This window comes from Lissotriton vulgaris, chromosome 2_2 (assembly GCF_964263255.1).
Source record: "Lissotriton vulgaris chromosome 2_2, aLisVul1.2, whole genome shotgun sequence".
Lineage (NCBI taxonomy): Eukaryota > Metazoa > Chordata > Amphibia > Caudata > Salamandridae > Lissotriton > Lissotriton vulgaris.
Window position 1 is genome coordinate 244,585,048 of NC_141688.1, and position 21,208 is coordinate 244,606,255.

General features: G+C 39.6%; 1 protein-coding gene across 3 annotated transcripts in view; it reads left to right on the plus strand.

Annotated features, from left to right (window-relative positions):
• The window catches only part of LOC147729286 (intraflagellar transport-associated protein-like), a 262,017-nt gene that overhangs the window by 125,733 nt on the left and 115,076 nt on the right, over window positions 1–21,208 (plus strand). The gene's annotated exons all lie outside the window — the stretch shown is intronic.

Sequence of the window (21,208 nt, forward strand, 5' to 3'; positions counted from 1 at the left end):
TTCACCCTGGATAACTAAACCCCCAAATTTCCAAAAGTATTTGCATACTCCTCTGCCTGAGCTGCAGTGGATGACCCGCCATATTGACATGTTCCGCTGGTCCAGCATCCTTATTATGCCAAAAGACTTCCACTGACACAGCTGGATAACCATTGCCAAAATGCACTATGGCAGCCGGCCCACCGTGCCATGGTGACATCACAGGCCAATTGATAGCTGTTTCCCAAATCCAAACACCCAAAGCGGGGACTTTTTTTTTTTAAACAAAAATTCAAAGACAGTGGTTGTTTTTTCCTGTCAGTTAGGAAAACAAAGGTGGGCATGTCATCGCAAGCACCACCCTAGACGCGGCTAGCTGTCTGATGGCGTTGCCACTGGGACTCACTGTGTATCTGACAGCGGAGCTGGTGTCGCCTCCCTTGAAACAGAGGTTCTTGCACCTATAAATGAGGCAAGAAAACCTAGAGGAGGGTGGATCAGACATCCAGACATTCTACTCACTTGTAAATGAGGCCAAAGGCACCATCAGGTTCTAGGTACTTTACCCATCACAGTATTATGACCGCATTGATTGTTTTATCATGTGAAGGAAGAGCATTGCTTTGTGTGAAAGATATATGTGTTTTTCATTTTCAGTCATTTCTCCAAGTTGTGTCAAGACCCGAGTAGCATTGAAAGCGCTGATCTCTTGCGCCCACTCTGCACCAGTATTTAGAAATCAGGGCGATTGATTATGCAGACCCTGTTATACCGAGCCCATACACCAGACTCCGTGTAAGTCAGAAGTATGAGTTTGTGCAAGTGCTGAAAATATACCTGAGAGAAATAGACCACTAGACTGACGCACCAGGGGGCAACAACAGCTAGAGATCATGCTTTAAGATCATGTTAATGGAAAGGAAAACCCCCTAGTAGACTAGGACGACCCTTGTCTGTTGAATAAATACTCCATGTACAGATGTGTATTCAGATCCTCACTGACCTTCAGGAGACAAGGGACATGACTAATGTCTTTTTCCAGATGTGGAAACGGATTAAGATTTTTTTTTTACTCTTTATTTTCCCCGGAGATGTACAGTTTGCTGTATTCTATAGAATTACCCAAAAGGGAGTCACGAGGATTAAATTTACTACAATTTAATGAGTTTTCCGAATCTGTGTGTTTGATTTTTTTAAATTACTGTGTCATTCCAGTTGTCAGGAACACTTCCCCCCCCATACAAAAACACCACTATTACAATAACCACATATTATTGTCGGTCTTGGAGTACCTTCACAACCCTTTTATTAGTTTTGGTGATGCGATGATCCCATATGAAACTGCGACTAGAAAAGCGGGGATCAACACACACTTTGACCTCTGTAGGTGGTTTCAGAATGTCTACAATGGTGATAGGAGAGGGCCAAGTGGTGGGTCAGTTGAGCATTTTGAAGATGTTGGCATGCTTGCATTTTACTAGTGCATCTTCCACTGTTTATAGAGATGATAGGATACAGGATAGAATACCATTTGTAGAGCATGCTAGTACCCAAAGGTTTCAAGAAGCTGGGCAGACGGAGGAGAAGAAAGTAGCACGTAGCCACCACTAGGATGAGAAAACCCATGTTTTCAACAATTTTCTGAAAGACAGAAGAAAATGAACGTTGGAAATGACAGAAGGCAGAGAGTTCCAAAGTTTGGCGTCTGCTACAGAAAAGGAGCGACCGCCCTATCTGGCCTGCGGAATCTTGGAGGGACCAGTTTTTTCTGGATGGAGGATCACCGGGTCCTCCCGAAGATATACCATTTGAACTGTTTTTCAACTGTAACAAGCCTTTGCTGTGTAGGGCCTTAAAGACGATGCTCTTGACCTTGTAGGAGATTTGCTTCCTAATGTGGAGCCAGTGCAAGGTGCAAATCTCCTCTTCGTCTAATTGGTGCTCGGGGATGTTAAGGATCAACTTGGCCACTGCATTCTGTACAATCTGCAGTTTGCCCAGTGATGCTGCATTGATGTTGAAGTCCAAAGCATTGCAGTAGTCCAGCTGGGAGGTGATAAGTGCAATGATGGAGGACTGTGAGAAGTTGGCCTGATATGTGGTGTTTCCAATTCTGGAACCGCCTTGTATCAGTCCAAACAATCCCTTATGATGTCTGGTTGTAAGTCAACCTTGTTAGACAAGCTATCCTAGGGGTTGCATGGACTAAGCAGCCTTAAAGGCTTAACTTAAGAGGTCGTGTTAAGCAAGCTGTTTTACCACATAAAATCCTGTAATACGAAATGAAAGGACACCACACAAGTATATATTATAAAAATATATGTGTTTATTTCTAAATTAATCCCCAGTACTCTTTATGAGGAAAGGGGCACAAGCGTTAAATCAAAAGCACAGTATAACATACAAAGTTGCACAATTATGGATGAGGGCGGGTGGCCACTCAAACCATATAGTAAGAAAGTGGTATAAGAAATACCAATCGAACAGTGGTTAGGCCTAGGGCCTAGAGAATCGCTGGGAACAGTCAGGACTAGCAATGCTGAAGTCGGGAGAAACCCACGGAATTCGGGTGCAGCACGTAAAGTGCGGCTTGCACCAATGCAATGTCAATGGTGCGTAAAAGTTACACAAAGTTAGTTTAAAGATACTTCCGCTGAACCTAGAGGAACAAAACTTAAGACACAGACCCTAGAGGTGTATACCAGTGTAGGGACACCGGCGTTGCAATGTTACCTCATCCACAGGAAGTGGGTGCACAGGGTCGAAGTGGCGTCGGGTTTTGACACGCAGGTTTTTGGTGCTTGGAGCTGGAGAAGCTGCAGGCGATGGGAAGCAGAAGTGTCCGGTGTGATCCAAGGGTGGATCGAAGTCGAGATGAATCTGAAAGCTGAGGGGACAGAGTCTGGGTCACTCAGCAGTGACCAGGGTGGAACCAGGACGGAACCAGGCAATGTTGGGCGCAATCAGATGGTTGTCGAGAGGCTTCTCTCCGCTGTCACGTGGGCTCTGGGGCATCTGCGACATCCAGGAGCAGGTCACGATCTGTCCCACGCAGGCTCTCGCCGTCCGCACCGTCGGCTTCAAGATTGCAGCAAACAGCACTTGGCAAAAGCAATCCACGCGGAACCGGGAGATTGCTTCTCACTCAGACCAGGAGGGTAGGGTCAGAGTGGGGGCTCCTTTTCACAGGAGCTGGTGCAGATCTGGAGCAACCAGAAAAGCAAGTCGTTTTCAAGTTTTCGTCGGCACAGGGGCCACAAGCCAGCTGGCAAGTGACCGGGCCAACGCGTCAAGCCAACACAAGCAGAAGGGCCCCACGCAGCACTCGTCGAGTGTGGAGGGGGTAGCTTTGGTGCAAGTGTAGCTCAGGGTTGGGGCTTCTCAAACCCCGCTGTACAGCTTCGAGGTTCACTCGTGGGCTGCACGGTCAGCGTCTCGTGGCCTTTTCAAGATGGTGTGCCCCACGCTTCCGGTCGCCTCCACGGGTCTCAGCTCTGCAGGGACTGTGGATCGGGCTGGGAGAAGGCAGGCAAGCTTGATCTCGTCGATCTCTGTCGCTCGAGTTCCGGCGGGAACTGCAACAAAGCAAAGGTCGAGGGCTGGATGGTGCCTGTTTGCACAGGGTGTTCACTCCTTGACCACAAGGGAGATTCTTCAGTCTTCTACGTTGAGTAGGATGTCGAAGGGTCCAGAATTCGTTTCTTATGTTTCTTCAGGATGATCTGAGTTGCATTGGCACTGCTCCCACTCTTATTCGAATCTAGTGGGCGGACATCCTGCTAGGTCCCCTCCTATGGGTGGGACCCAGGAAGGGGGTGGTTACACCCCTTTCTTTTGATCCAGGCCGCGCTGGGACTGGGGCTGGTGTGCCCCAGAACGGGTTTGGCTGGATTATGCAAGGGGCAGCCTTGTGCTCCCCAGGCAGTGTCTGGTTTCTTTGAAACCTCCCTGCTACAATCCACTATCTCCTGTCTGGAGTGGTTTGACACCGCCCTGTGTCCAGGCCACCATTTGCTGAGTTTCGGTCAGCAGCAGGAGGCCAGACCCGTGTCTGTGGCAGAGGCATCCATTTTGTGGATCTGAGGCTCATTTTAAATCAACCGCCTTTCAGTAAAGTAACATGTCTTCTCCCTCTAGAAGGGTGGAATGCTACCCCCGTCGCCAGAACTGGCGAGGGGATAGTATTCCAATTCGTATGACACCTTACACGACATGTTTTGATAAAGCCAAACCAAAGTTATTATATAACCGCGAGGATTATAAGGCGCTTAAGAGTATATGGTATGGCATTATCCCGGATCAGCTTAGGGAGTTGTTCCCGACAGCTGCAGACAGGCTCAGCTTATGCCAGAGCTACATCTCACATAAAACCACGCACTCTGCCTCCGGGATTGGTAAGGCCTTCCATAGGAGTGGCTCACAGGTTTATATGTGTCCAGATATAGGTTTAGATATAGGTATACTATATCTAAGCAAGGTGTGATTCAACCCACTTGCCCCAGGTGAGTGATCAGCCAGTTGTGTCAATTTAAGAACCAGCCAGGGGTGGCAAAAGCTATGCTTCAGCCCCTGGTAGGCCTTGGTGGCACCTATGCCCTGAGCACCTATAGTGCATGGTACAGGGGCTGACAAGGAGTCCATTTTCCAATTGTGGTATGTACCTATAGCACATGTATTATAAATTTAGAGAGAGAACAGCAGGCTGGGGGTCTGATTAGCAGGCCCACAGCCTCAGTAAGTCGAAAACCAGTGAAGCAAAAAGCAAAAAATTGGGGTGACCATAGGATAGCAGACCCTACTCTCCTACAAGGACCGATGCAGTTCAGGTGGAATATACGGCAGCCAACAAAAATACAAGTTCCCTTTTCTTATAGTCTAGAAGAGACTTCCGTTGCTGGGGAGTTATAGAAAGGAGCTTAGAGTGAGCCAATCTGCGTAACAAAGTTGTATGGGGATCAACACATTTACAACCAATTCAATATACCTCAAATTACCTCTCTGAAGTTAATAAGGATGCACACACTATGATGTAAATTGAATAAAAAAGAAATTTTTATTTTTATATTATTCTCTGTTTATACCATCTTGTGGAACAAATCTATACATTTATTTAAAAAAAATTTCTTGTTAAAAACAATTCATATGGCATTTTATCTCACAAAGTCAAAAACAGTTAAAAATGTTTACAATACAACAAATTTATCACACAAACATATTGTCGACGCGGCGTTTCTGTGATTTTTATGTCGTCACCTTCTTCAGGGCAGTGTGTAAGTTAAAATCACTATAAAGTTAAAAAACACAGAGAAAACATATATTAACATTTGGTGTATTGGCTCAGTGGTCGAACAGAGTTAAACTGTAGCCTTCATAGAGTGAACAAGTTATGCATCCCAACTTCAGTGAAAATTGATTCGTTAGATTAGAACATATACGTTCGTTGACACTTCTTATGTTAACAAAACATTTTAAGAACCAAAAAAGAGGAAGCTCTATCGTTGTAAGTTTACTTTATTTTAATAAAACAATCCTATGCAATATTTGTAAATCCCACAACCTTCAGTTTGGTCTCACCCCTTATTTACATCCCTTCAGGCTTTCTAATCTTGGGCAGAAGGTGGGCGATAACTATTTTACTTAGATTATCACCTGTTGATCATCCTGGTGTGGATATTGCAGCTCTTACTTTGATTTAAAGTATGTTCACTTGATACATACCTAAATTTAAGCTGTTACTTGGTCTGTCGCTTTTTTAAAAAAGTTGTCGATATGTGACCTTTTCTGGTTCAACTCGTTTTCTGTGAAATATTTAATAGAGATAGACTGGGTCATTAGATCACCAAGATTTCTTCTCTGGTTAGATTCTATGTGCCTTATTAATTAGTTCTTTACCTTATTTGTAAGCTTGATCATGGAGTGGATCAATACTCTTCTGTTATTCCGATGGTTTATGCAATCATAGTGCCTATCAGGAAATATTATATATTATTCATTTGGTTTTTTAGCTACCGTAGCACACCATATAAAAAGTAATGCTATTCTCTATTTCCAATGTCTACAATATGGGGTACACAGAATAAGTACCTTTAAAAGTTTGTAGGCGGGCCTTATGCAGAGGACGGTCTTCCTTTTTTACGCCAGGTATTCCAGTTTGACTTTTAATTTTCTAATCTTAAGAAAACCGGGAGAATGAAAATGTAGATTCCACTCTGGGTATTAAACTGGGCTTATTTGTTTATTAAATCCCTTATTCAGGAGTCGGTGGTTCTTACCTGAAAACGTGTCTGTTTGCCAAAAAAGATCGCTCTTGCTTTTGTGGCGAACTTCTCTTAGGAAACACAGGAAGGGTTCGTTATTAATCTAAAAAAATGGAGGGATAGCGATTTTTAGAAACTGGTGAAAACGCAGTCCTAGTTATTAACCACCAAAGCATTAGTTTGGGCTTAGTTGCTCTATGGGGGTTCGGGACGGGGTTCTACTTACCGCAAATGGTTCTTCCTCGCGTTTTCCGGGCGTTAGTCTTGACCGTCTTGCCGATAGTGTTTAATCTACCCTACCTGTTCTCGTCCTTATATATGCCTATTAATGGGTCAATTTTAGTCAAATGATTGCACCTGTGGTTTCTTAGTAGGACGGGTTCTATTTTATTGTCGATTACGGCGGCCATCTTAACACTGTGTTTTTAGTCACTTTATACCGTTCAATTCTTTCGGCCACGGGTTTATTTACGTGTTTATTCCTACTTGGGCCATTTTTTGTTGGCGCAAATACTATGGTTTACAAAAATTGGGTTTACAATGAATATTGCCTCAGAGATTAATGTTATTATCTCGCCCACGGGAAAAATTGTATTACTCTGATAGGATGGGGCGGTGATTTTTAAGAGGTGTTGGTGGTATTATTTCTGCTTCGGGTTTGTGTCCGTTTGTTGTTCCTACTCTTGCAGTGGAACGCAATAATTTACCATTGACACAACTTGTATCATTTATCACAATGGAATAAATTCACTGCCGCCTGCACGAGTGATATGTTTACTCATACGCGGCTGGAAATTCCTTAGGTGAAATGTGGCGGCCATCTTTTAGGATGTAAAACTCTAGCCTGTTCTACTTTGATGTAGTATTATTGAGACAGAAAAACTGGTTGCGTTTATGACATAATCTATTGTGATGGATATTTTTGTATTATTTAGTGGCTATTCAGGATTTCATCTCATAATAGTCATTGATTTGTTATTTGTTCTTAAATTGTTATGGTTTTGGTCCAGCATTTTCTAAGGAATCCCTGAACTTTAAGACTAAACAGAGGGTTCCCTATTTGTTGGATGTGGAGTCCTAGTAGTCAGGCTATTGGTAGGGGGGTGGCGGGCCGGCCTGTGGCTCTAATTTAGATATACCCATTTGCTTATTATTATTAACACAAGGGAGATAGGGTAACAGTTTCTCGCTCCTTTGTATTATTGTATTCCACCATTTTCAATTTGGACATCCCTATTTGTTTTGATCCCATTTCATGGTTTAGATAATCCTATCCCACTCTTCCTTACTGTTCAAGCCGTTTTTAAAAGTGTTAAATTTGGACATATAGTACTGTTCTCTTTTTCTTCTTTTCATGTCCAAATCACCTCCTCTGTTGTTTAGTTTAACTACTTCAACGATGCACCATCTGAGGTCCTCTACACTGTGTTTCAGAGTGTCCCAGTGCTCGGTCAAAGGAGCATTGGTCCGTTTTGATCTAATGGCGGATTTGTGCTCATTGAGCCGCACTCTTATTTCTCTGGAGGTTTCTCCTATATATGCTTTTTGGCAGGGGCACTGTATCATATATATTACGTTTGGAGTCCTGCAATTTACTAATTCATTTTGATGGTGGGTGACTCCGTTGTATGTGATTTTAGGTCCCTTTATAATCTGGCTACAGTTTTTACATGAACCACAGGGAAAGATACCCGCTGGGGTCTTACCATCAATGGTTCTCAGTTTATTTCTTCTTTGCTCAACAGGGTACGTATGAACCAAACAATTTTTGATTGTTTTGTTCCTGTGAAAAGCGTATATTGGTTTGGGTAGGGGTGCGCTGTTTTGGTTTTGAAGTAGGTTCCAATTCCTATTTATGAGGTTCTTAATTTTGTTACTTATGTTAGAGAAATTTGTGACACACACTAACTGTTGTTCTTTTTGTAGGGGTTCCGTTTTGGGCTCAAATATGCTCTCTATTGAAATATTTAGCTCTTTTGTATGCTTGCTTTACCATTTTTTTCGGATAGCCTCTATCCAAAAATTTGTTGGTCAAAGTTATAGCGTGTTTTTCAAATTCCTTTTTGTCTGTACAGTTTCTTTTCACTCTTAAAAACTGGCCGAATGGTATATTGTTTTTTTGGGTGGATGGATGGTAGCTCCCATAATGTAACATTGTGTTACGGTCAGTGGGCTTATTGAAGAGTTCTACTTTTAGGCGGCCTTCCGTGTGTTTGATTTTTAGGTCTAAAAAGGTGCAGCTCTGGTTACTATATGTGGAGGTGAATCTTAAATTCTTGTCTCCAAGGTTTATCCATTCGATAAATTCCTTTAGTTCATCCTCACTCCCTGCCCAAATGAAAAACACATCGTCAATGAAACGATACCAGGTTTTAATGTTTTCAGAAAAGGGGGACATCTCATTGAATACATGTTTCTCCTCGAAGGTTGATACGTAAAGGCAAGCTAGGCTCGGTGCGCAAGTTGCGCCCATACTAGTGCCCTTAATTTGTTTAAAAAGGTTTTCTTTAAATAAAAAGATGTTCTTAGTCAGAATGATATCTATGCAGTCTATTATAAATTGTGCATGTTCGGACAACTCTTCTTCTCCACCCTTTAGAATATTTTCCATCATTATTTTCGTATCTTGCTGTGGGATGTTCGTGTATAGTGACTATGTCTAGAGTCACTAGCCACTCTCTATCCATATCATAGGGTTTATTTTCGATTTTGCTAATTATATCTGTAGTGTCCTTAATGTAGGCTTTTTGCTGGGTTACTAGTGGTTGAATGAATTTGTCCACATATTGGCTCAAAGGTTCTGTTAATGAGTTGAGACTGGACACGATGGGTCTCATTGGTGGATCCCTAAGGTTTTTATGAACCTTGAGAAGCCCATAAATTGCAGGTATCACTGGAGTCTCATTTTTTAGGAAATTGAATTCCTGTTGGTTTATAACTCCATCTTCTAGGGCATAATTTAATCTATTTATTATTGTCACTTTCAGATTGAGCCACTCTTGTTTGTTCGAGGTTGCGTAATGCAAAGGATTTTTTAACATTTCTTGCATTTTGGTTTCATATTTCTGGGTGTCCATGATGACAATACTACCACCTTTGTCACCAGGTTTTATTGTGATGTCTTTACATTCCTGCAAGGTCCCTAGTGCATTTTTCTCGTCTTTGGTGAGGTTATATTTTACCCAAGATTTCTGTTTCAACAGGTCTTCTAGTCCTTTCTCTATAACTTTTTCAAAAATGTCTACTTCCTTACTGACCATAGAGCCAGTGGGTGTCCATTTGGATTTAGGCCTAAGACCTGACTTGTTATCACTAGGGGGTTTTTCCTTTCCTTCGAAGAATTTATTGAGCCTAATTTTCCTGAAAAAGCTTTTTATATCCAGCTGAAGATTAAATTTATCAACTGGTTCAGCGATGGCATATCCTAAACCTTTTTCCAGCAGCCGCATTTCATCATCGTTTAAGACTCTGCTGGATAAGTTTATGACTACTGTTTTAGGATCTAGTCCCAGTTCTTTTGGCTGCGGGTCTTCATATACGGACGTGCTTGCCCTTGGTTCGGAGGGTAGTAGTTCCTCCCTCTCGCTCTTCCTCCTGGGTTCGTATTTTGATTGGTTTTGCGTCTGTCTAAAAAAGGCAGACTTTCTCTATTGGATTTGTTGGCATTACCATGACTATTATCTCTCGGGACAGAGGTCTCAGGGTTGATTTCTGTTTCAGAGTCAGTACTCGTATAGGAGCTTTCAGAGAAAGTGACTCCTCTTTTGGGACCATTTCTTCTATTAGTTTGCCACTTTTGCTTGTATTGAGACTCCTCTCTTTGTTTCTCGTAATAGTCTTTCTGGAGATAAGGGTAAGTTATTTCAGGTCTATACTTTTCTACATCTTTTCTGAATTTAGTACTTTTTTTGTTAGTTAGATAATCCCTATATCCGTCTAAGTCTCCCTGAATTTCTTCTAACTTACTTTTAGCATCTTCTAGTGTTGTACTTTCTCTTAGTTTTTTCTCCATTTCGTCTATTTCTTGTTTTTCTATAATTAGTGTGGCATTTGCGGTTTCTATTATTAAGAGAAGCCAATCTTGGCTACATCTATTGGCAATAAACGTCCACGTCTCTATAAATTTTTGGTTCTTGGTAAATAAACTAGGTTCATTCCTGACTTGCAGGCCTTTTGGGATATATCCCTTTTTACAATATTCAACCAAAAAGTCTGCATGTAGCTCTGTCCTTATTACCTTCTTTTTTAAGTTCCATATTTCCTTCCATTTTTCTTCTTCAGTATCAGTTATTATCACAGTATTATTAGTTTTATTTTTTCCGTTTACTAATTTATCGAACTGGTCTTCGGAAAAACTGAAGACTTTGAATTGGTCCATGGTTTATTTAGGACCAACGCACCTGTTAGTGCACCTCTATTTATTCTTCAGAGGTAGAAGTGGAACACTCCTCAGTTAACAAACTGTGCTATTGTAGCTTTCAATTAAGAAGGAGAAACCCTTTGTGAAAAGGGAAAGGGTTATAGATAGTCAACAAAAATACAAGTTCCCTTTTCTTATAGTCTAGAAGAGACTTCGTCTCTGGGGAGTTATAGAAAGTAGCTTAGAGTGAGCCAATCTGCGTAACAAAGTTGTATGGGGATCAACAAATTTACAACCAATTCAATATACCTCAAATTACCTCTCTGAAGTTAATAAGGATGTACACACTATGATGTAAATTGAATAAAAAAGACATTTTTATTTTTATATTATTCTCTGTTTATACCATCTTGTGGAACAAATCTATACATTTATTTAAAAAAAAATTCTTGTTAAAAACAATTCATATGGCATTTTATCTAACAAAGTCAAAAACAGTTAAAAATGTTTACAATACAACAAATTTATCACACAAACATATTGTCGACGCAGCGTTTCGGTGATTTTTATGTCGTCACCTTCTTCAGGACAGTGTGTAAGTTAAAATCACTATAAAGTTAAAAAACACAGAGAAAACATATATTAACATTTGGTGTATTGGCTCAGTGGTCGAACAGAGTTAAACTGTAGCCTTCATAGAGTGAACAAGTTATGCATCCCAACTTCAGTGAAAATTGATTCGTTAGATTAGAACATATACGTTCGTTGACACTTCTTATGTTAACAAAACATTTTAAGAACCAAAAAAGAGGAAGCTCTATCGTTGTAAGTTTACTTTTTTGAAAAAAAACAATCCTATGCATTATTTGTAAATCCCACAACCTTCAGTTTGGTCTCACCCCTTATTTACATCCCTTCAGGCTTTCTAATCTTGGGCAGAAGGTGGGCGATAACTATTTTACTTAGATTATCACCTGTCGATCATCCTGGTGTGGATATTGCAGCTCTTACTTTGATTTAAAGTATGTTCACTTGATACATACCTAAATTTAAGCTGTTACTTGGTCTGTCGCTTTTTTAAAAAAATTGGCGATATGTGATCTTTTCTGGTTCAACTCGTTTTCTGTGGAATATTTAATAGAGATAGACTGGGTCATTAGATCACCAAGATTTCTTCTCTGGTTAGATTCTATGTGCCTTATTAATTAGTTCTTTACCTTATTTGTAAGCTTGATCATGGAGTGGATCAATACTCTTCTGTTATTCCGATGGTTTATGCAATCATAGTGCCTATCAGGAAATATTATATATTATTCATTTGGTTTTTTAGCTACCGTAGCACACCATATTAAAAGTAATGCTATTCTCTATTTCCAATGTCTACAATATGGGGTACACAGAATAAGTACCTTTAAAAGTTTGTAGGCGGGCCTTATGCAGAGGACGGTCTTCCTTTTTTACGCCAGGTATTCCAGGTATTCCAGTTTGACTTTTAATTTTCTAATCTTAAAAAAACCGGGGGAATGAAAATGTAGATTCCACTCTGGGTATTAAACTGGGCTTATTTGTTTATTAAATCCCTTATTCAGGAGTCGGTGGTTCTTACCTGAAAACGTGTCTGTTTGCCAAAAAAGATCGCTCTTGCTTTTGTGGCGAACTTCTCCTAGGAAACACAGGAAGGGTTCTTTATTAATCTAAAAAAATGGAGGGATAGCGATTTTTAGAAACTGGTGAAAACGCAGTCCTAGTTATTAACCACCAAAGCATTAGTTTGGGCTTAGTTGCTCTATGGGGGTTCGGGACGGGGTTCTACTTACCGCAAATGGTTCTTCCTCGCGTTTTCCGGGCGTTAGTCTTGACCGTCTTGCCGATAGTGTTTAATCTACCCTACCTGTTCTCGTCCTTATATATGCCTCTTAATGGGTCAATTTTAGTCAAATGATTGCACCTGTGGTTTCTTAGTAGGACGGGTTCTATTTTATTGTCGATTACGGCGGCCATCTTAACACTGTGTTTTTAGTCACTGTATACCGTTCAATTCTTTCGGCCACGGGTTTATTTACGTGTTTATTCCTACTTGGGCCATTTTTTGTTGGCGCAAATACTATGGTTTACAAAAATTGGGTTTACAATGAATATTGCCTCAGAGATTAATGTTATTATCTCGCCCACGGGAAAAATTGTATTACTCTGATGGGACGGGGCGGTGATTTTTAAGAGGTGTTGGTGGTATTATTTCTGCTTCGGGTTTGTGTCCGTTTGTTGTCCCTACTCTTGCAGTGGAACGCAATAATTTACCATTGACACAACTTGTATCATTTATCACAATGGAATAAATTCACTGCCGCCTGCACGAGTGATATGTTTACTCATACGCGGCTGGAAATTCCTTAGGTGAAATGTGGCGGCCATCTTTTAGGATGTTAAACTCTAGCCTGTTCTACTTTGATGTAGTATTATTGAGACAGAAAAACTGGTTGCGTTTATGACATAATCTATTGTGATGGATATTTTTGTATTATTTAGTGGCTATTCAGGATTTCATCTCATAATAGTCATTGATTTGTTATTTGTTCTTAAATTGTTATGGTTTTGGTCCAGCATTTTCTAAGGAATCCCTGAACTTTAAGACTAAACAGAGGGTTCCCTATTTGTTGGATGTGGAGTCCTAGTAGTCAGGCTATTGGTAGGGGGGTGGCGGGCCGGCCTGTGGCTCTAATTTAGATATACCCATTTGCTTATTATTATTAACACAAGGGAGATAGGGTAACAGTTTCTTCGCTCCTTTGTATTATTGTATTCCACCATTTTCAATTTGGACATCCCTATTTGTTTTGATCCCATTTCATGGTTTAGATAATCCTATCCCACTCTTCCTTACTGTTCAAGCCGTTTTTAAAAGTGTTAAATTTGGACATATAGTACTGTTCTCTTTTTCTTCTTTTCATGTCCAAATCACCTCCTCTGTTGTTTAGTTTAACTACTTCAACGATGCACCATCTGAGGTCCTCTACACTGTGTTTCAGAGTGTCCCAGTGCTCGGTCAAAGGAGCATTGGTCCGTTTTGATCTAATGGCGGATTTGTGCTCATTGAGCCGCACTCTTATTTCTCTGGAGGTTTCTCCTATACATGCTTTTTGGCAGGGGCACTGTATCATATATATTACGTTTGGAGTCCTGCAATTTACTAATTCATTTTGATGGTGGGTGACTCCGTTGTATGTGATTTTAGGTCCCTTTATAATCTGGCTACAGTTTTTACATGAACCACAGGGAAAGATACCCGCTGGGGTCTTACCATCAATGGTTCTCAGTTTATTTCTTCTTTGCTCATCAGGGTACGTATGAACCAAACAATTTTTGATTGTTTTGTTCCTGCGAAAAGCGTATATTGGTTTGGGTAGGGGTGCGCTGTTTTGGTTTGAAGTAGGTTCCAATTCCTATTTATGAGGTACTTAATTTTGTTACTTATGTTAGAGAAATTTGTGACACACACTAACTGTTGTTCTTTTTGTAGGGGTTCTGTTTTGGGCTCAAATATGCTCTCTCTATTGAAATATTTAGCTCTTTTGTATGCTTGCTTTACCATTTTTTTCGGATAGCCTCTATCCAAAAATTTGTTGGTCAAAGTTATAGCGTGTTTTTCAAATTCCTTTTTGTCTGTACAGTTTCTTTTCACTCTTAAAAACTGGCCGAATGGTATATTGTTTTTTTGGGTGGATGGATGGTAGCTCCCATAATGTAACATTGTGTTACGGTCAGTGGGCTTATTGAAGAGTTCTACTTTTAGGCGGCCTTCCGTGTGTTTGATTTTTAGGTCTAAAAAGGTGCAGCTCTGGTTACTATATGTGGAGGTGAATCTTAAATTCTTGTCTCCAAGGTTTATCCATTCGATAAATTCCTTTAGTTCATCCTCACTCCCTGCCCAAATGAAAAACACATCGTCAATGAAACAATACCAGGTTTTAATGTTTTCAAAAAAGGGGGACATCTCATTGAATACATGTTTCTCCTCGAAGGTTGATACGTAAAGGCAAGCTAGGCTCGGTGCGCAAGTTGCGCCCATACTAGTGCCCTTAATTTGTTTAAAAAGGTTTTCTTTAAATAAAAAGATGTTCTTAGTCAGAATGATATCTATGCAGTCTATTATAAATTGTGCATGTTCGGACAACTCTTCTTCTCCACCCTTTAGAATATTTTCCATCATTATTTTCGTATCTTGCTGTGGGATGTTCGTGTATAGTGACTCTATGTCTAGAGTCACTAGCCACTCTCTATCCATATCATAGGGTTTATTTTCGATTTTGCTAATTATATCTGTAGTGTCTTTAATGTAGGCTTTTTGCTGGGTTACTAGTGGTTGAATGAATTTGTCCACATATTGGCTCAAAGGTTCTGTTAATGAGTTGAGACTGGACACGATAGGTCTCATTGGTGGATCCCTAAGGTTTTTATGAACCTTGGGAAGCCCATAAATTGCAGGTATCACTGGAGTCTCATTTTTTAGGAAATTGAATTCCTCTTGGTTTATAACTCCATCTTCTAGGGCATAATTTAATCTATTTATTATTGTCACTTTCAGATTGAGCCACTCTTGTTTGTTCGAGGTTGCGTAATGCAAAGGATTTTTTTAACATTTCTTGCATTTTGGTTTCATATTTCTGGGTGTCCATGATGACAATACTACCACCTTTGTCACCAGGTTTTATTGTGATGTCTTTACATTCCTGCAAGGTCCCTAGTGCATTTTTCTCGTCTTTGGTGAGGTTATATTTTACCCAAGATTTCTGTTTCAACAGGTCTTCTAGTCCTTTCTCTATAACTTTTTCAAAAATGTCTACTTCCTTACTGACCATAGAGCCAGTGGGTGTCCATTTGGATTTAGGCCTAAGACCTGACTTGTTATCACTAGGGGGTTTTTCCTTTCCTTCGAAGAATTTATTGAGCCTAATTTTCCTGAAAAAGCTTTTTATATCCCGCTGAAGATTAAATTTATCAACTGGTTCAGCGATGGCATATCCTAAACCTTTTTCCAGCAGCCGTATTTCATCATCGTTTAAGACTCTGCTGGATAAGTTTATGACTACTGTTTTAGGATCTAGTCCCAGTTCTTTTGGCTGCGGGTCTTCATATACGGACGTGCTTGCCCTTGGTTCTGAGGGTAGTAGTTCCTCCCTCTCGCTCTTCCTCCTGGGTTCGTATTTTGATTGGTTTTGCGTCTGTCTAAAAAAGGCAGACTTTCTCTATTGGATTTGTTGGCATTACCATGACTATTATCTCTTGGGACAGAGGTCTCAGGGTTGATTTCTGTTTCAGAGTCAGTACTCGTATAGGAGCTTTCAGAGAAAGTGACTCCTCTTTTGGGACCATTTCTTCTATTAGTTTGCCACTTTTGCTTGTATTGAGACTCCTCTCTTTGTTTCTCGTAATAGTCTTTCTGGAGATAATGGTAAGTTATTTCAGGTCTATACTTTTCTACATCTTTTCTGAATTTAGTACTTTTTTTGTTAGTTAGATAATCCCTATATCCGTCTAAGTCTCCCTGAATTTCTTCTAACTTACTTTTAGCATCTTCTAGTGTTGTACTTTCTCTTAGTTTTTTCTCCATTTCGTCTATTTCTTGTTTTTCTATAATTAGTGTGGCATTTGCGGTTTCTATTATTAAGAGAAGCCAATCTTGGCTACATCTATTGGCAATAAACGTCCACCTCTCTATACATTTTTGGTTCTTGGTAAATAAACTAGGTTCATTCCTGACTTGCAGGCCTTTTGGGATAATTCCCTTTTTACAATATTCAACCAAAAAGTCTGCATGTAGCTCTGTCCTTATTACCTTCTTTTTTAAGTTCCATATTTCCTTCCATTTTTCTTCTTCAGTATCAGTTATTATCACAGTATTAGTAGTTTTATTTTTTCCGTTTACTAATTTATCGAACTGTTCTTCGGAAAAACTGAAGACTTTGAATTGGTCCATGGTTTATTTAGGACCAACGCACCTGTTAGTGCACCTCTATTTATTCTTCAGAGGTAGAAGTGGAACACTCCTCAGTTAACAAACTGTGCTATTGTAGCTTTCAATTAAGAAGGAGAAACCCTTTGTGAAAAGGGAAAGGGTTATAGATAGTCAACAAAAATACAAGTTCCCTTTTCTTATAGTCTAGAAGAGACTTCGTCTCTGGGGAGTTATAGAAAGTAGCTTAGAGTGAGCCAATCTGCGTAACAAAGTTGTATGTGGATCAACAAATTTACAACCAATTCAATATACCTCAAATTACCTCTCTGAAGTTAATAAGGATGTACACACTATGATGTAAATTGAATAAAAAAGAAATGTTTATTTTTATATTATTCTCTGTTTATACCATCTTGTGGAACAAATCTATACATTTATTTAAAAAAAAATTCTTGTTCAAAACAATTCATATGGCATTTTATCTCACAAAGTCAAAAACAGTTAAAAATGTTTACAATACAACAAATTTATCACACAAACATATTGTCGACGCAGCGTTTCGGTGATTTTTATGTCGTCACCTTCTTCAGGACAGTGTGTAAGTTAAAATCACTATAAAGTTAAAAAAACACAGAGAAAACATATATTAACATTTGGTGTATTGGCTCAGTGGTCGAACAGAGTTAAACTGTAGCCTTCATAGAGTGAACAAGTTATGCATCCCAACTTCAGTGAAAATTGATTAGTTAGATTAGAACATATACGTTCGTTGACACTTCTTATGTTAACAAAACATTTTAAGAACCAAAAAAGAGGAAGCTCTATCGTTGTAAGTTTACTTTATTTTAAAAAAACAATCCTATGCATTATTTGTAAATCCCACAACCTTCAGTTTGGTCTCACCCCTTATTTACATCCCTTCAGGCTTTCTAATCTTGGGCAGAAGGTGGGCGATAACTATTTTACTTAGATTATCACCTGTCGATCATCCTGGTGTGGATATTGCAGCTCTTACTTTGATTTAAAGTATGTTCACTTGATACATACCTAAATTTAAGCTGTTACTTGGTCTGTCGCTTTTTAAAAAAAATTGGCGATATGTGACCTTTTCTGGTTCAACTCGTTTTCTGTGGAATATTTAATAGAGATAGACTGGGTCATTAGATCACCAAGATTTCTTCTCTGGTTAGATTCTATGTGCCTTATTAATTAGTTCTTTACCTTATTTGTAAGCTTGATCATGGAGTGGATCAATTCTCTTCTGTTATTCCGATGGTTTATGCAATCATAGTGCCTATCAGGAAATATTATATATTATTCATTTGGTTTTTTAGCTACCGTAGCACACCATATTAAAAGTAATGCTATTCTCTATTTCCAATGTCTACAATATGGGGTACACAGAATAAGTACCTTTAAAAGTGTGTAGGCGGGCCTCATGCAGAGGACGGTCTTCCTTTTTTACGCCAGGTATTCCAGGTATTCCAGTTTGACTTTTAATTTTCTAATCTTAAAAAAACCGGGAGAATGAAAATGTAGATTACACTCTGGGTATTAAACTGGGCTTATTTGTTTATTAAATCCCTTATTCAGGAGTCGGTGGTTCTTACCTGAAAACGTGTCTGTTTGCCAAAAAAGATCGCTCTTGCTTTTGTGGCGAACTTCTCTTAGGAAACACAGGAAGGGTTCTTTATTAATCTAAAAAAATGGAGGGATAGCGATTTTTGGAAACTGGTGAAAACGCAGTCCTAGTTATTAACCACCAAAGCATTAGTTTGGGCTTAGTTGCTCTATGGGGGTTCGGGACGGGGTTCTACTTACCGCAAATGGTTCTTCCTCGCATTTTCCGGGCGTTAGTCTTGACCGTCTTGCCGATAGTGTTTAATCTACCCTACCTGTTCTCGTCCTTATATATGCCTCTTAATGGGTCAATTTTACTCAAATGATTGCACCTGTGGTTTCTTAGTAGGACGGGTTTTATTTTATTGTCGATTACGGCGGCCATCTTAACACTGTGTTTTTAGTCACTGTATACCGTTCAATTCTTTCGGCCACTGGTTTATTTACGTGTTTATTCCTACTTGGGCCATTTTTTGTTGGCGCAAATACTATGGTTTACAAAAATTGGGTTTACAATGAATATTGCCTCAGAGATTAATGTTATTATCTCGCCCACGGGAAAAATTGTATTACTCTGATAGGACGGGGCGGTGATTTTTAAGAGGTGTTGGTGGTGGTGTGTATCACTTACAATGCAACTTTTACGTCGCATTCCGTTACAACGCAGATTTTACAACGCTGGATCCATTACATCGGATGCCATTACAACGCATGGCATTACATAGCAGATGCTATTTCAACGCATACCATTACATCGTAAGTATTGGTAAGTATATAATTTTTTTTTTATTTTATTTAATATTATATAATTGATTTAATTATTATTAATTATAAAAAAAATATTTATTTATGTTTTTAAATATTATAAATTAAATATATTAATTTAAGTAATTTTTTAAATAAGTATGAGAATAGGAGTATATGTTTTGGGGTACTGAGGTATATGTTTTGGGGTGTTTGGGTATTTTTAGGTTTTAGGGCAGAGTTTGGGTTTTGGGGTACAGGGGTGTTTTTAGGTTTTAGGGCAGGGTTTGGGTTTTGGGGTACAGGGGTGTTTTTAGGTTTTAGGGCAGGGTTTGGGTTTTGGGGTACAGGGGTGTTTTTAGGTTTTAGGGCAGGGTTTGGGTTTTGGGGTACAGGGGTGTTTTTAGGTTTTAGGGCAGGGTTTGGGTTTTGGGGTACAGGGGTGTTTTTAGGTTTTATGGCAGGGTTTGGGTTTTGGGGTACAGGGGTGTTTTAGGTTTAGGGCAGGGTTTGGGTTTTGGGGTACAGGGGTGTTTTTAGGTTTTAGGGCAGGGTTTGGGTTTTGCGGTACAGGGGTGTTTTTAGGTTTTAGGGCAGGGTTTGGGTTTTGGGGTACAGGGGTGTTTTTAGGTTTTAGGGCAGGGTTTGGGTTTTTGGGGTACAGGGGTGTTTTTAGGTTTTAGGGCAGGATTTGGGTTTTGGGGTACAGGGGTGTTTTTAGGTTTTAGGGCATGGTTTCGGTTTTGGGGTACAGGGGTGTTTTAGGGTTCAGGAGTAGGTTTGTGTTTAGGGATAATTAAATTATATTGACCATTTTTAAATTAATTAAAATATATTTATTAAATTAAATTAATTAAAATATATTTAATAAATTAAATTAATTATTTTACATTAATTACATTTTTAAATTAAATTAATTAAATGAAATAAATTATTAATATTAATTTAATTTAATTTCGATTTTAAAAATATGTACATTAAACTAATTTCATTATTTTAATTTATTTAAATTAATTAAAATTTTTATTAAAATTACATTTATTAAATAGATATTATTTTATTAAATTAAATTAATGACTATTTTAAAATGTATTTTAATTAAATTGTTTAAATAAAATTAATTAAATTAACTTAATAACATTTTTAAAAAAAGGTATACTTACCTATACTTACGATGTAATGCCATGCATTGTAATACCATCTGCTATGTAATGCCATGCGTTGTAATGGATCCTGAGTTGTAAAATCTGCGTTGTAACGGAATGCGACGTAAAATAACGCGTTGTACTGACACCAATCCGTTGGTGGTATTATTTCTGCTTCGGGTTTGTGTCCGTTTGTTGTTCCTACTCTTGCAGTGGAACACAATAATTTACCATTGACACAACTTGTATCATTTATCACAATGGAATAAATTCACTGCCGCCTGCACGAGTGATATGTTTACTTATATACGGCAGCACCTTTCTGAGGGTTCTTAAGATATAGAAACAGGTGCAGACAGTGCGGCTGACCTGAGCATCAAAGGTCAGATCCTCATTGAAAGTGACCCCCAGATTTTTCGCTGCCCTTACCGGGACAAGAAGAGGACCGCAGTCCGTGGTCCACCAGGCATTTGACCAGAAGGAACTCCGCAAGCCAAATACCAGTATTTCGGTTTTGTCAGCATTAATCTTGAGTGAGTTACCCTGCAACCAACAAATAATGCTGGTCATGCACTGATTGAACTTTCCTGTGACCATTTGAAAATTATTTCAATCAATAAATCAGGGGGTTTATAGAGATCGCTACTCACCTGTGAGGGTCTCAAGGCGCTTGGGGGGGGGGGGCAGCTCCTTCTCAGGCGAAGAGCAGGGTCTTGAGGTCCTTTCTGAAGGCATGTAGGTTCGGAGAGCGTCTGGTGCTGATTGGGAGTTCTTTCCAGGACTAGGCTGCGATGTAGGAGAACGCCCTTCCTCCTGCTCTGCTTCTGCGAATGCGGGGGACCGCTGCTAGGGCGAAGTCGGCGGACCAGAGATTCCTTTTGGGTGTGTGTAAACACTCTTTCGTTGAGATAGTTTGGTCAGATGTTGTGGAAGGCTTTGTAGGTGTGTGAGAAGCATGAAGGTTATTCTCTTCTTGACGGGGAGCCAGTGTAGATCGCTGAGGTGTTGCGTCATGTGTTTTTGCGTGGGATGTAAACAATGGTTTGCGTGTCATCCCCATAGGACAATACCTGGAACCCAAATGATCTCACTAAATTGGCCAGGGGTGGTCACATAAAGGCTCAAGGAGGAACCCTTGGGGACATCACAG